Below are 14,487 nucleotides of genomic sequence, written 5' to 3'. Positions count from 1 at the left end.
AGAGGGTTAGTGAAATATATTATTATTAATATTTTCTTCCTTTAGTATTTTTCTCAGCAATATGTACTAATCAGATGATGCTGGAACCTCCCCTTGGGCAAAATTTTGAGCTATACAGAGCATGAACTTTCACAGTGATATCCATGTGTCTTTCACCTAGAAAGAGCTGGTTATAAGAAAATGCAAAGGATCTGAGACTTCACCCTGCTTGCTAATTAGCTTAATAGCCTACCACAGTTCCACAGAGGCTGGCAAGAAGACATGACGCTCCTGATTGGGAGACAAGGGACATTATCGTGACACAGTAAGCAGCATGAACTTCATGTTTACATTGATTCTCACTTGCCTGGGTTCCCACAGGGTTGACATGGAAGAGACCCAGAGGGATGCTGCACATGTGGTGGTGTTCTAACACAAAAGATAAATGCTAGGGGTGAGGAATACCCCAGTTACCCTGATTTAATCATTACACGTTGTATGCTGGTATCAGCATGTCACATGCATCCCCAAAATATGAACAACTATTATATATCCATAGTACTTAAAAATAAAAAATTAAAAAACAGAATATACTAGACAATGAGCTTTACAAGTGTTTTGATACTTTCCTCAGGTTTTTCTTCTCTTTGAGCATATGGCTTGAGATAGTTGAGAACATGAGACATACTAGCACCCATATTTCTTGTGTTCTCTTTTTAAACATGAACTCTAGACCCATTTCATCTTCCTCTACTGATATATCAGAATAAGTTACAGAGGAAATAAGATCTGAGAGCAGATGGGGAAGACAAAATTTAGGGTGCAGGGACAGAAGTAGGAACCTTGGAAAGAGGAAAGGACCCAACTACATCTGTAATCTCTTTTTTGATATTGGCTTTTTAATACCTGCCTGTAAGCCACACACACAAATGTGCGTGCACACACACACACACACACACCATCTTGTCTATTATCTTACTTAGTAGACTCAATTATGTTTATATCAAGAATTAAATGTATTCTGGCCGAGCGTGGTGGCTCATGCCTGCAATCCCAGCACTTTGGGAGGCCAAGGCAAGTGGATCACCTGAGGACAGGAGTTTGAGACCAGCCTGGCTAACATGATGAAACATCGTCTCTACCAAAAATACAAAAATTGGCTGGGCGTGGTGGTGGGTGCCTGTAATCCCAGCTACTCAGGAGGCTGAGGCAGGAGAATCGCTTAAACTCAGGAGATGGAGGTTGCAGTAAGCTTAGATTGTGCCACTGCACTCCAGCCTGGGTGACAAGAGTAAAACTCTGTCTCAAAAACAAAAAAAAAAAAAAAAAAGTGTATTCGTTATAGTCTGTATGTGCAACATATTTTATAATTTCCTTTATTTAGCAGACAATTTCAATTCCAGGTGAAGGCAGGGTAAACAACTTTTCCAAGTTAAGATAGTCAGTCTCTTGTGAGTAAATAACTTTCAGCAATTTAGAGCCCTATTTTGGCTGTGCCTCCTGCTACCATAGGCTGGTCCCTCCCTGATCCTTCTTTCCAATGTGTAGGAGGAGGTTGCATCCATCCTCATGTGGCAGGAGTTGAGGGCGCTTTCCACATTCTTGATGTTCTTTGCTTCAGAGGGGTTGGTTTGGTCCCCAAAGGCCCTATACTGGGGTCTTCTGAGATGTGGCTGGTTATACCTAACCTTGTTGAATATTTCGCTGGCATTAATTTCTAATGTATCACTTCTTGCCAGTTGCCTCAAGGAGTAAAGTCCCTAGGCTGTGTAGCTTCCTTTTCCCAATCAGGAGTCCCCTCTAGGTTTTTGTGGTCTCCCCACATTTCCCCACTGAGCCACACAGACATTTCTGGGTCTCTGGTATGCCTTGCATAGTCTATGGGAGGACTGGGGCACCCTCTTGGGTACATCATCAAATGCTTTCTTTGTAATCCCTACTGTACAGCTCTTTGGCCTGTTGACAGAGAAGCAGAGCATCCACCTCTCATTTAATCCGTTTTAGCTTTCTATGGGCATTTTTAATTATTTGTTCTGTCTCTTTGGCCACGGCACAGGGATGTCAGTGTGGCTGCTCTAGATCAGCGAAGGGAGCCAGGCATCTCATCAGTTTAACTGCTTCCTCTCTGAGACCTGTGCCTCCCTTCCATGACAAAATACTTTCTTCTTCTTCCTTCTTATTATTGGGCATATCCCTTGTATCAAATCATTTGTTGTCTCTACATAGTATTTTCTAGTAAAACTCTAGGACAAAAGTCCATCAGGCCTAGATCTGTATATAAAAATTGGAGTTTAACTTCTCTCTTTAAACAAAGCCTCATTTCTAAGAATCTTACTGGAGATTCAAACAAGTCTAATTTTGGAAATCAAAAGCTGGACACCGACACCTTTTTATCTTACATTGCTGTTTTAATGCTTAGCCTTCTTACAATAATGGCCAAGCCTCCACTAGCTGAAGTAAGAGGGCATCATATACAAGGAAACGTGAGAAAGAAAAGTACACTCAATATATTTAAAAATATTCCTATCACAGAAATGGACTCCAGCTAACTTAATCATATGTGACATATTAGAAGGCTATTGATGTTGGAAAATCAATGGAAGGCTGAGGGATAAGTGTGGGGATGCACAGGAGTCTAGGGTGATCCCGAGTATCCAGATGTGGAAAGCACAGCAGTGTGGATAGCATGCTGCTATTTATGACTCAAAGGCCAGTCAGAGAGCATAAGTGGCTGAGCTTAGGTGTGGACCTATCCTCTGCCTTCAGCAGGGATGAGGAGTCATGGCCTCTGTCAGCTTCAGCTTCCATATGGGTTGGAGGCATCTGGATTCCCCTATCACCAACACAACAAATGGTGGTGGGTTTTGGAGGTTTATTAACTTCCAGAAAAAGAAATTGTGGTGCTGTTAGAAAGTCATTCTTGGAAAATCCTAAATGACAAATATATGCAACATCTAAATGAAAACAAAAAAATGTGGGAAGGAAGGGCTCAGAAACAAAAGGTGGGATGCCCAAAAATGAGCTCCTTCTTTGTACTTCTGTCAAGGATAGGCACAACCCTGTGGTTTGGGGCATGACCTTGGCCTTAGCACCCATACCATAATGCCTCTTTTCCCTGCTTTTCTTGGCTCCTTTGCTTAATTTTTCCCTGAAGGCTGTTTTCTCCCCTTCTCTGTGTAAATGGCCACTACAGCACCTGAGTTCACAGCTCTGCCATTCAATTAAAGTACCAAATTAACCAGAGCCTCTTTATTCCAATTCTAAACTTCCAAGGGAGCATATTTGATTAGGCTGGTTTAGTATATCCACACCTAATGAGCTATGAACACAGGGGAATGGATAGGTGCAGAGGGTTATGTGGTATGAACACTATTTGGGAGATGCGAGGCTGGCAGTGGTTCTCAGAAAGGAAAGAATGGGGCATAGGGGGAAAACAGGCTAAAAGTCATGATGGCTGGCTATGATTACACCATAACATGTTTTACGAATCCCCTAATATTGAATATTCTTTCATCCTAATTTTTTTCCTATTATAAGAAAATTGCGATTTTAAAAATCCTTTGAAGCTAAATCACATTCTTCCCTTTAGGATTAATTCCTGGAAGTGGAATTGCTGGTGCAAAGAATCATTACATTTTAGAACTTTTGATATATATTAGTTGTCTTCCAGAAGCCAATGTATGCCATCTCTAGTATTTAAAAGTATTCATTTTCCTGCTTTCATCTGGGTATATTAATTTGCTTATTAGACATATTAAAATAGTTCATTGCTTTAATTTACTTGTATTTAATTCCAAATAAGATCAAGCCTTCTTCATAAACATATTAGCCACTGCATTTCTTCATGTCTTTCATGTGTTCTACTTTCATCGTGTTAATCTTATTGATTTTAAAATTTCTCTAGTTATAAAAGATAATCTTTTGTTGTACAGTATGTCTCAAATATCTCCCCAAACTATAGTTTGCCTTTCGAGAGTTTATATCTAGATTTTTAAAACACAGCTATGAAGTAGCTTTTTAAAAAACCTATGATTATATGGTGTAACTAAGTCAAAATTTGGTCAGAGGGATATTCTTCTTTACAGAGTTATTGGATTTATTTGTTCTATGTGGAATATAGTGATCTTTTGTTCAATCTTCTGCCTTTAGAAAATGGAGTGGCTGTTGACTAAAACCACCAGAAGTGAAATACAGAGTAAGGTTCACTTTATGCATAAGGATGTTATTGATTTGTTGATAGACTTGGTCACATAAATCCAAGATATAGTTGATCTAGGCCTTTTATTTTGCCATTTAGGGATAAGATAAGAAGAAAACAAACCTAGTAATGCAGCACCAATTGTTAGAATATTGTCTGTAGGGCTCTGCTTTTACATCTCTTTTCAATTTTTCAAATAGATATTCATAGGTCAAGATTTTCTTGAGAGCTGACTAGAATTAACTTCTGTGTATTAGATTGAAATTGGCTCAGAAGTTAATGTGTAGCAGGAGGTATTATTTCTTCTTCCAAGAGATATTTGGCTGAGAGGCTGCCAATTTCTGTGCTATGAAGTTTTTTGGAGAAGAAAATTATTTTATCTTTGGCTTTAAGGAGTAAATATCCATCTCCAAACTTTCTAGCCCTGTCTGAGACATGCCGTTGTACATATCTTTCTAAGCTTTATTTTTATCACCACCTGACAAATATTATTTCATTTTTGTTTTCATATATAAGGTTTACTTCTCTTTATTTTATAAATGTAATCAGCACAAACTGGATAAAACAATATTATAAGGAAATAGCAATTTAACTCTAATTGATATCAAAAGTTCACAAAGGAAAAAAACATTCTAGATGTACATTGTCCAGTTTATAACCGCGGATGATTTGTTCACCAAAGGTTCTTCTAACACCTCAAACATGACACATCCAAACTTAGAGCAGACATACACTAAGGTGACCCCCAATGCATCCTCATTCTTGTTTAATTCTCTCTTCTTGAATGTAGGCAGAGCCCATGACTTGCTTCTGACCAATACAGTATGCAAAGGCAGGATTTCACTCTTTTGATGAGTTTATATTGTATGCCAAAGATGGTGGAATGTCACTGCCTTAGGTATACAAGACTCTCTTAGCACACTGCAACTAGAGATTCTCCCACTGGCCTTGAAAAAGCAAATGGCCATGTTATGAACTGCCTATAGGGAGGCCCAGGCAGCAAGGACCTCCCTTTAGGGCTTAAAGTTTGCCTTAGCCGCAACCAGTAAAAGGCTAAGACCCTCAGTTATACAACCACAAATACACGAATTCTCAAAAAACCTGAAAAACTTGGAAAAGTGGATCTCCCCCAGTCAAGGCTCCATATGAGAATGCAGCTTCCAGATGAGAATGTAGAATGCAACCTTGATTACAGCTTGTGAGCTTCTGAGCAGGGAGCTTAGCTAAGCCATACCCAGACTGCTGACCTACAGAAACTGTGAGAGAGTAAAGGCATATTGTTTTATATTGCAGGTTTGTGGTAATTTGCTATAGAGCACATAAAACAAATATGCAAACCTAAACTCGATTGTGTTTCCCAAGCTTCTTGTATTTTCTTTGTATCAGCACAACTATCTTTCTAGCGAAATTCATCTTTGATTCCCAAAGTCAAGCAGCTACCAAATCCTGCTGATTTTATATCTAAACCATCTCTTGTGTGATTCCATTATCATCAGTTCTTACTGAGACAGCTGCAAATCTTTTCCTTCCTTGGGCCCTCATGGTGCCTTTATTCTGTGCAATGTTGGCAAATTACTCTCTCCAAAGCTGTGCTTCCCAAAACACCTTCTGTAGATACCAGTCCCGTGAAATATTCACTATACTGTAAGCTCCATACAGGGAAGAAAGGCAGCTGTTTTGTCCACCATCGTATGCCTGATGTGAAGTAAATATGTACTTAATAATGAGTACACAGATCAGAATGTTTCTGGAAGAAAATTGTGAGTATTATAAAAATAGAATCCTGCTAATTTATGCTTCAGGTTTTAAGAGGGAGTTTAATAAATTTTTTTCTATCACAAGAATTTTCAGAGCTAATCAGAGTCTCAGAAAAGATGTGAACTATTAGTAGGATGACCATACATCTCACTTCTGGCTCCCCTTTCACTCAAAATCATGCAGGTTGAGAAGATAAATTTAAGGTGATGGGTGGTGGATGAGGTTCTGATACAGAACACTAGATCAGATAACCAGGCAGTTTTCCAAACTCTAGTCTCTAGCATATGCTTCCCTTTTAAATATAAATGAATTGGGAGAAAATGTGGAGACTTGTGATGCTGAAAATTCTTGATTTTTTTTTTTTTGTTGTTAAACCATTACAGTTTGCCAAGTCCTTTCACCCTGATTGTAAATCTCAAAGGGAATTCAATCCCATGTGTTTCTGATTAATTTACACTTGAATTATCCAAAAGTTTTGTAAGACTCATTTGAATTCCAAAAACCTTTGTGAAGCTTTTTTTTTTTTTGGTGGTAGTGGTGGTGGTTCGTTGGGAAGAGACTGTTGGAAGGATAGGTAAAGAGTGAAAACAGGTTATTTTGAGTTAGAATTAGGATCACAAGGAAACCTCTCTAAAATGGTAAAATACACAACATAATCAAAGTGAGTCTTAAACATGAAATTTATGTGGTTCAAATCAATCTATAATGTGGCACAGTGTAATTGCCTCATTTTTGAAACTGATCTCTACCTATAGTACCCACATAGCTCATAAATATAGCATTTATACAATGCTAGATAGAAAATACTTTCTATTTCCAGATTAGAATAGAAATTATTTTAATTGCTTGTTCATGTATCATTGAATATTAATGGAATCTCTTCTCCATTTAACGAGTCACAGAATTTCCGAAAGGAGGGAGAGCAAAGAAACATTAAGCAGTATGGAGATTATCAGTGTTATCACTCTCTGTCAAAAGGACTGAAAGGTTGTATATACCAAATCCCAATATGTGCAGTCATATCATCTGAACATATTTGAAAGTTAATGACTATGTAAAAATAAAACTTTGTGGCATCATTACATTTTAAGAAGCACTGTAAATGTATTGCTCCACAGAGAAATGCACACAGACTAATATTAAGTCATGCTCCATGCTTCTTGTCCTATTTCTTGCTAAGTTTGAGTGTCTGGAATCCTTAGCTGAGTGCCAATGTGTCTGGAACTCAGACAGAGGCTGCCCAACCTCACTGGCTCTGCCTATTACCGGCTGTATTTGGTCCTGATTTACTCTACTGGATTTGGTATCTGAGTATAATGATGGATTTCATGTAGAATGAATATAGTAACTTAAAATTAGGAGATGAAATTGCCTTACAAAACATTATTTCTTAACTTTCTGAAATTTGATGACAGGACACATCCAGGATTTGAGCATATATCTGTCAGTTCTCAGCTCCCTCATCTTAGTTCCAACCATCACCAACCGCATTCAACACTTCTTAGTTTGGAACAAAGATCCTCACTACCATCATGGTAGAATTAACTTGTAATGAAATTCATGCTTACCACATCCTATGAACAGGCCAGGATTTTATAGAACATACTTGATTCCTTTGGAAAACATGTTTATTTTTGAGTTTCTAAGCAGATGCATTTCTGCATTTGAATAGCAGCTTGCCAAGAAGTTCTGAAATCTAGCCATTTTAATAAGAAAAACCAAAATAGTGGTACAAGTTCTTGACCATCTGTTACTGCTCTTACAGAGAAGATTACTACATTGGGTGGGAGGGAAGAGTACAACGAATCCTTAGGTACCAACAAGTTCTAAGACTCTATTATTCAAGCACCTCAGATTCACTGATTATTTCATGCAATTTATTTTGCTTTACTTTGGGAATAGCTATGAATAGCTATGCACAGATTTGTGTTATCTGAGATGCATAACTAAGCTTCTCAAGGCTATTCTTCTATCTTCACTAATATCTTTTCTACTTAATCCCTAATATTCAAAATATATTTAAAGGAGGTGGGAGAGGAAATGCTTCCCATGTCACATTATAAACAAGGCCTAAAATAAAATTCCTTTAGGGAGAGAATACACAGCAGTTTTAATTTTCACCAAGGTGGAAATGACTGATATCAGAGCCTATTCAATTAGCAAATTGTGATAGCAGACACTAGACATTCGTATAGGTATAAGGAGGACACTCCAAAGGGAAGGACAGCCAGAGAAAACAGAAGGTGGAGAATGTTACCCTTTGCTTTAGAGTCGGCCTGTCTAGCTTTATAGCTGGTTTATACACCCCACAACTTTAGACTTCATAGTTAAGTACCCAGAGTATAGGAGAGTCCTCAGAAGTGGTTTGAATGAGGCTAGGTGTGGTGGCTCATGCCTGTAATCCCAGCACTTTGGGAGGCCGAGGTGGGTGGAGATCACCTAAGGTCAGGAGTTCGAGACCAGCCTGGCCAACATGGTGAAACCCCATCTCTACTAAAAATACAAAAATTAGCCAGGTGTGATGGTGGGCTCCTGAAGTCCCAGCTACTTAGGAGGCCTGAGGCAGGAGAATCGCTTGAACCTGGGAGGCAGTGGTTGCAGTGAGGCAAGGTTGTGCCACTGGGCTCCAGCCTGAGCGACAGAGTGAGACTCCGTCTCAAAAACAAAACAAACAAACAAAATAACAGAAGTGGTTTGAATGGTTTCTTATTTCTCTCTACGAACCTTGGAATTATTTTCATTTGGTGAAAAAGGGCAACAAATATATGTTTAGCTCTTAATTACATGCTGCAGAAAACATAAAGAAGTACATATGGTAATAGTCAGTTTTCAGTACAGGTAACACAAAAGGAAAGGGAAAGCTAATCTTAAGACGAAATCGCCATCCTAATGAATTACCAAAAAGTGTGAAAAGTACTTTTACATCAAATGAAAAAATGTAATCTTTATCAAATTTATTTTTTACAACATTTATATTTATTGATCTGAGGTAGGCTATTGTTAGAACAAAATTAATAGTAAATACTGAACCATATGTCAGGCATGGGGCAAATTAGTTTCTGTTCTTTACAGCAAGCCACTATGACCCTATTAGGAAATGTTTTAAAGGCGTTTCTTAGCATTTTCAACAAAATATTTGTACTCCCTACTGAAAATAGCTTAATATGAAGTCCCAAAGGAATTCTGTCTGCCTCATAAAATTGCTTTTAGAGTTTTCAGTTTCTGGCCTCCTCCTTCCAAATGCACAGTGAATATATGGTGGAGTTTTGTCTAATTCTTTCAGTAGAGGAATTTTGCTACATTAAAATAATTTGTTAATCATCATTTTCATGGTAAAATAGAAATTACTCACCCTGATTCGTAATACGATCGACATAACTTTGCTTTTCATACATAAAGACATTGGTATGAAAAGGAAGCATTCTCTCGCTTCCATCCATATGCTAGCCTGCTTGAGCGGTTGCATACTATGACTATGGAAAGCATCACCTCAAATTCCAGCCACATCACTTCCTAGCTGTGTACCGTTCAACAAGTCACTTGCCCTCTGTAATGACTCGACTTCCTGGTCTGTAAAATAGAATCATAGTGGCCACCACCAGAGATAATTGCTGAGGGGAGTAAATGAGAGCATGAACGTAGATTGCAGCACAGCATCCATCATGAGGGATGCTTTCAATAACTGTGAGTGATTTTTTTCTCTATTATTAATTAATGCTTTTCTTGGATTTTGTTAACTATATCATATATTTCTAAAACCAATACTCTCTGTTTTTACTTATAAAACATAAATCTTCCGTAAGTAAATAATTATAGACTGAATGTTAATTCGTGACCAAGTGCAGGATATACTGAAGCCATTATCTGGTGAATGCAGGGTTTATAGATAGCCTATCTCAATTATTTAGAACCTAAAGTGGACATTAAGATAAATTTTAAACATTTCAAAAATAGAACTGGTTGTCACACAGTTTAATAAGCAAATTTGACCCCTAAAGTCTTTGAATAAATGAACAGATACTGCTCATTGTACATTTAAGCTTTCATTTCTACATGTTAACAATTTACTGAGATAAGCAAGTATAAACAAAATGAACACTGTGGGAAAGTGTGTTTGATATTTTAAAACTCTTGTCAAACTAATTAATTCAAATGTGTCATTCAGGCCATTATTAAAAAGTCAAAAAATAATAGATGCTGTGAGGCTGCGGAGGAAAGGGATGCTTATACACTGCTGGTTGGAATGTAAGTTAGTTCAGCCATTGTGGAAAGCAGTCTGGAGATTTCTTAAAGAACTCAAAGAAGAATTACCACTTGACCCAGCAGTCTCATTACTGGGTATACACCCAAAGGCATATAAATCATTCTACCATAAAGTGACATGCACACATACGTTCATTGCAGCACTATTCACAATAGCAAAGACATGAAATCAACCTAAATGCCCATCAACAGTAGACTGGATAAAGAAAATGTGGTACACATACACCATGAAATATATGCAGTCATAAAAAACTAATGAGAACATGTCCTTTGCAGCAACATGGATGGAGCTGGAGGCCATTATCATAAATGAATTAACGCAGAAACAGAAAACCAAACACTGCATGTTCTTATAATTGGGAGCTAAAGATTGAGTACACATGGATACAAAGAAGAGAACAATAGACACTGGGGCCTGCTTGAGGGTGGAGGGTGGGTGAAGGGTGAAGATTGAAAAACTACATATCGGGTACTATGCTTTTGCCTGGGTGACAAAATAATATGTACACCAAACCCCTGCAACATGCAATTTATCTGTAGAACCAACCTGCACATGTACCCCTGAAACTAAAATAAAAGTTAAAGTCATTCATTAGGTATTAAATTCTGAAAGACCAAACCAAACAAGATGGAAAAAATAGGAACCATCAATGTTTCTGTCTCTACTGGACCATTTCCATCATCATACAACATAGGACAATTATCTCCTGTCTTAAAAATGAATAAATGAACCTTCTTTGTCTCTGTGGTCTCCTAAAACAACCACGTCATTTCTCTGTTCCCTTTTAAGACTAAACTTGAGGCCTGTCTTAACAACTGTACTGAAAGCTCTCTTATCAAGGTCCCTTAAAACCCCCACATTGCAAAATCCACTGGCATTCTTCATTCTTCATCTTGGACCCAGTTTATTACTTGGCCACTAGTCCACTACTCTATCTTATTTCTTGACCTCTAAACACTGGAATGCTGCAGGTCAGGCTTTATGTGCTCTCTCTACCTGTGTTCCCTAGGTATCTTTATTCAGGCCTCAGCTTTTTAAAAATATCTATAGATGGATGAACCCAAATTAGATCTCCAACACTGAGCAGTCCCATGAATTACAAATTTGTATGTTCAACTGCTGCTTTCGTATCTTCACCTAAATGAAATACAGGCATACCTTGGAGATGTTGCGAGTTCTGTTCCAGACTACCACAATAAAGTGAGCCACACACATGTTTTTGATTTCCCAGTGCATATAAAAGTTGTATGTTTACACTATAGTCTGTTCAGTGTAAAATAGCGTTACGTCTTAAAAAACATGGACATGTCTTAGTGTAAAGATTGTTTATTACCGAAAAATGCTAATGCTCATCTGAATCTTCAGTGAATCATATTCTTTTTGCTGGTAGAGGGACTTGCCTCAGTATTGATGGCAGCTAACCAGGGTGGGGGCTGCTGAAGGTCGGGTGGCTGTGACAACTACTTAAAATAAGACAACACTGAAGTTTACTGTATCAATTGACTCTTCCTTTCACAAAGAATTTCTCTGTAGCATGTGATGCTGTTTGATGGCATCATACTCACAGTAGAACTTCTTTCAAAATTGGAGGACATTGTCTGAAATCCTGCTGCTACTTTAAAAAAAAAAAAAAAAAAAAAAAAAAAAAAAAAAAAAAAAAAAAAAAAAAAAAAAAAAAAAAAAAAAAAAAAAAAAAAAAAAAAAAAAAAAAAAAAAAAAAAAAAAAAAAAAAAAAAAAAAAAAAAAAAAAAAAAAAAAAAAAAAAAAAAAAAAAAAAAAAAAAAAAAAAAAAAAAAAAAAAAAAAAAAAAAAAAAAAAAAAAAAAAAAAAAAAAAAAAAAAAAAAAAAAAAAAAAAAAAAAAAAAAAAAAAAAAAAAAAAAAAAAAAAAAAAAAAAAAAAAAAAAAAAAAAAAAAAAAAAAAAAAAAAAAAAAAAAAAAAAAAAAAAAAAAAAAAAAAAAAAAAAAAAAAAAAAAAAAAAAAAAAAAAAAAAAAAAAAAAAAAAAAAAAAAAAAAAAAAAAAAAAAAAAAAAAAAAAAAAAAAAAAAAAAAAAAAAAAAAAAAAAAAAAAAAAAAAAAAAAAAAAAAAAAAAAAAAAAAAAAAAAAAAAAAAAAAAAAAAAAAAAAAAAAAAAAAAAAAAAAATGCAATATTCTAAATCTTTTGTTGCCATTTCAACACTGTTCATAGCATCTTCACCAGGAATGGATTTGATCTCGAGAAAACACTTTCTTTGCTCGTCCATAAGAAGAAATTCCCAGTCTATTCAAGTTTTATCATGAGATTGCAGCAATTCAGTCACATGTTCAGGCTTCACTTTTAATTGTAGTTTCTTGCTGTTTCTACCACAGCTGCAGTTACTCTCTCCACTGAAGTCTTGAACCCTTCTAAGTTAGTTTTCCATGGAGATTCGAATCAACTTCTTCTAAACTCCCATTCATGTTAATATTTTTACCTCTTCCCATGAATCACAAATGTTCCTAGTGGCATCTAGAATGATTAATCCTTTCCAGAAGATTTTCTGCTTTCTTTATCCAGATCTATCAGAGGAATCACTATGTATGACAACTATAGCCTTACAAAATGCATTTGTTAAATTAGACAACTTGAAAATAGAAATTACTGCTTGATTTATGGGCTGCAGAATGGATATTGTGTTAGCAGGCATGAAAACAACATTCATCTCCTTGTACATCTCTATCAGAGCTCTTGGGTGGCCAGGTGCATTGTCAATGAGCATGACATGGTTTGGCTCTGTGTCCCCACCCAAATCTCATCTCTAATTGTAATCCGCATGTGTCTGGGGAATGGCCTGGTGGGAAGTGATTGAATCATGGGGGCCGATTTCCCCTTTGCTGTTCTTGTAATAGTGAGTGTATTCTCAAAAGATCTGGTTGTTTAAAAGTGCGTGGCGCCGGGCGCGGTGGCTCACGCTTGTAATCCCAGCACTTTGGGAGGCTGAGGCGGGCGGATCATGAGGTCAGGAGATCGAGACCACGGTGAAACCCCGTCTCTACTAAAAATACAAAAAAAATTAGCCGGGCATGGTGGCGGGCGCCTGTAGTCCCAGCTACTCAGAGAGGCTGAGGCAGGAGAATGGCGTGAACCCAGGAGGCGGAGCTAGCAGCGAGCCGAGATTGCGCCACTGCACTCCAGCCTGGGTGACAGAGCGAGACTCCATCTCAAAAAAAAAAAAAAAAAAAAAAAAAAAAGTGCGTGGCACTTCCCCTTTAGTGCTCTCTGTCTCTCTCCTGCTCTGTCATGGTAAGAGGTGTTTGCTTCCCTTTCACCTTCCGCCATGATTGTAAGTTTCCTGAAGCCTCTGAGCCATGCTTCCTGTTAATCCTGAAGAACTATGAGTCAATTAAACCCCTTTTCTTCATAAATTACCTAGAGTCAGGTAGTTCCTTATAGCAATGTGAAAAAGGACTAACACAGAGCAGTTATCTCTGAAAGGATTCTTTTTTTCTGCGCAGTAAGTCTTAACAGTGAAATTAAAATATTCAGTAAACCATGCTGTAAACAGCTGTGCTGTTATTCAAGCATTTTTCCATTTATAGGGCATAGGCAGCATAGATTTAGCATAGTTCTTAAGGGCCCCAGGATTTTGAAATAGTCTGTAGTATTGGTTTCAACTTAAAGTCACTGGCTGTGTGAGTCTCTAACAAGAGAATCAGTCTGTCTTTTGAAGCTTACAGGCATTGGCTTCTCCTCTGTAGCTACAATAGTCCTACATAACATCTTCTTCCAATAGAAGGCTGTTTCATCTACATTCAAAATCTGGGTGGGTGTAGTTTTCCATATATGTCCACTTATTCATTTAGTTAATCATGTTTTTAAAATCATCTATATCATGTTAATTTTATTTTATCAGCAGTTTCTTTAGCTATGAGGGGAATATACTAAAGGTGTAGGCACCTTCATCAATGACCTTAGCTAGATCTGCTGGATAACTTGCTGCAGCTTCTACATCAGCACTTGCTGTTTCACCTTTCACTTTTGTACTGTGGAGATGGCTTCTTACCTTAAACCTCATGAATCAACCTCTGCTAGCTTCCAACATTTCTTCTGCAGCTTCCTCACCTCTCTCAGCATTCATAGAATTGAAGAGTCAGGGTCTTCCTCTGGATTAGAATTTGGCTTAAGGATATGTTGTGACTAATTTGATTTTCTGTCCAAATCACAAAAACTTTCTCCATATCAGCAGTAGGCTGCTTCACTTTCTTATCATTTGTGTGTTCACTGGAGCAGCGCTTTTAATTTCCTTCAAGAACTTTCCCTTTGCATTCA

General features: G+C 37.1%; 1 long non-coding RNA gene across 1 annotated transcript in view; it reads right to left on the bottom strand.

The window, feature by feature from the left end:
• Positions 1-245: 245 nt before the first annotated feature.
• The window catches only part of LOC105740773, a 55,824-nt gene continuing 41,582 nt past the window's right edge, over positions 246-14,487 (bottom strand). The window contains exons 2-3 of the long non-coding RNA XR_001116859.2: positions 5,681-5,872; positions 246-408 (exon numbers count right to left, since the gene is read on the bottom strand). This is a non-coding gene — a long non-coding RNA (uncharacterized LOC105740773). The remainder of the gene's footprint in view (positions 409-5,680; positions 5,873-14,487) is intronic.

This window comes from Nomascus leucogenys, chromosome 13, assembly GCF_006542625.1.
Source record: "Nomascus leucogenys isolate Asia chromosome 13, Asia_NLE_v1, whole genome shotgun sequence".
Lineage (NCBI taxonomy): Eukaryota > Metazoa > Chordata > Mammalia > Primates > Hylobatidae > Nomascus > Nomascus leucogenys.
Note: the sequence above shows the minus strand (reverse complement) of the source record. Positions and strands in the feature narration are given on the sequence as shown.